At 54.7% G+C, this 1,257-nt stretch overlaps 1 long non-coding RNA gene across 1 annotated transcript in view; it reads left to right on the plus strand.

The window, feature by feature from the left end:
* The first annotated feature begins 876 nt into the window (after positions 1–876).
* LOC144225729 (uncharacterized) overlaps positions 877–1,257 on the plus strand; it is a 4,336-nt gene continuing 3,955 nt past the window's right edge. Inside the window, exon 1 of the long non-coding RNA XR_013333375.1 lies at positions 877–1,004. This is a non-coding gene — a long non-coding RNA (uncharacterized LOC144225729). The remainder of the gene's footprint in view (positions 1,005–1,257) is intronic.

Here is a 1,257-nt window from a genome sequence, read left to right on the forward strand (position 1 = left end):
TCGCGCGCGCTCGCTCTCTCTGTCAAAATAAATACATAAACTTAAAAATTCTTTAAAGAAAATAAAATATAAAGAAGTATTGGCTTTATGCTGTGACAGTAAATAATCATAAAGTTGGGATTTAAGGAAATTATGAATAGGAATACAAGAATTCTTTCTGTTCACCAGAAATACCTGAAAGCAGTGTCAGCCCATGAGTACGGAGTCTGTGTTCTCTAATGTCCTTTCCAAACAACAGGAGCCAGTGCTTTCTGGAGAAGTGACTGATTCTGCATCTGGAATAGAGGGGGGGGAAAAAAAAAGTGAGCCTACAAGAAAAACCCAGGAGTAACTAATTTATCATCATCATTCATAGTTTTTAAAACAACTGATTACGTTAGAAAGGGTTGATTAAAGAGGCAAACGTGCTGCCTTTACAACGGGATCAATACTACAGCAGAACCACATAGTCCCACTGTATAAGGGAAAGAAATATCCCAGTTAAACGGCTGTAGAAGGAACGCCAGAATTAGAAAAAGAGGTTTTGTTTTGTTTTTCAGAAGTCAAATAATGGACTGAGGGAAAAGTCTCAATTACTCTTAAAATCAACGCCTTAGCTTGAGTGACATCACACCGATGACGAGGCATCCTTACGTAAGGGACCGAAATGCATTTTGGGAGCACGGCCGCACTCCCATCCTTCCGCGAGTTCTTCCCCTGAACGACATTTCCCAGAAGTCCGTGGGGCACAGCGCACGGGGGCGGTGCAGAGTTGCATGCCGGGGAGGGGGGCGGCCGCGCATCCGCCTCCGCGTATTCCCGGGCTGGGGGACTACATTTCCCAGAGGCCCGCTGCACCACCCCCTCTCCCAAGTCGGAGCACGGCGAGGTGCCTGCTGGGAGAGGCTCCCTGCGTCTAGCATCTTCTCTGCCCTGCGTCCCGAGGACGCAGTTTGGAGTTAAATTCGCGCCTTGCACCCCGTCCCGCCCTTCCCGACGTCCAGTGGGTCGTGGGCCCCCGAGCGGTGAGTGGGTGGCCTGCTGGGAGGGGAGCAGCGCGGGGAAGGAGGTAGGAGGGGGGTGGGGAGGGCGCCCCGGGCGCGGAGGCCTGATGCGGAGCCTGGGCCTGCGGGAGCGGCTGCGGAGAGAAGTGCGGGAGCGTCGAGGATGCCCGGGACCGGGGCCCCGGGGCCGCGGTGCGCGCGAGGGCAGGCCCCGTCTCGGCGGCTGTGACGCACTTCGCGGGAGTGTGTGGGGGCGGGGGCGGCGGGACCGCGG

The sequence above is a fragment of the Crocuta crocuta genome, unplaced genomic scaffold (assembly GCF_008692635.1).
Source record: "Crocuta crocuta isolate KB4526 unplaced genomic scaffold, BGI_CrCroc_1.0 scaffold142, whole genome shotgun sequence".
Taxonomy (NCBI): Eukaryota; Metazoa; Chordata; class Mammalia; order Carnivora; family Hyaenidae; genus Crocuta; species Crocuta crocuta.